The sequence below is a fragment of the Penaeus monodon genome, chromosome 22 (genome assembly GCF_015228065.2).
Source record: "Penaeus monodon isolate SGIC_2016 chromosome 22, NSTDA_Pmon_1, whole genome shotgun sequence".
In the NCBI taxonomy this organism is placed as follows: domain Eukaryota; kingdom Metazoa; phylum Arthropoda; class Malacostraca; order Decapoda; family Penaeidae; genus Penaeus; species Penaeus monodon.
The window spans coordinates 20,948,642-20,948,876 of NC_051407.1; positions in this window are offsets into that span (position 1 = coordinate 20,948,642).

The following is a 235-nucleotide window of genomic DNA, read 5'->3' on the forward strand; positions in this document are numbered from 1 at the left end:
GAAATTCTTTGGATTATTTAATATTTTCCATATTTCTTTATTTTTATTATTATCCAGGCCGCTGCTCCCTTTCCATTTCTATAGCTTGTTTTATTCGCCTTTTTTTACTTAATCACTTACGTTTTCCGTTTACGTTCATAATTTTTTTTTTTTTTTCCACCGTCAGTTTTTACTTCAAATATATTTTTTTTCATTAAATTAGTTTCTCTTCTCCCAAGTTTTTCTCCTTAAAATC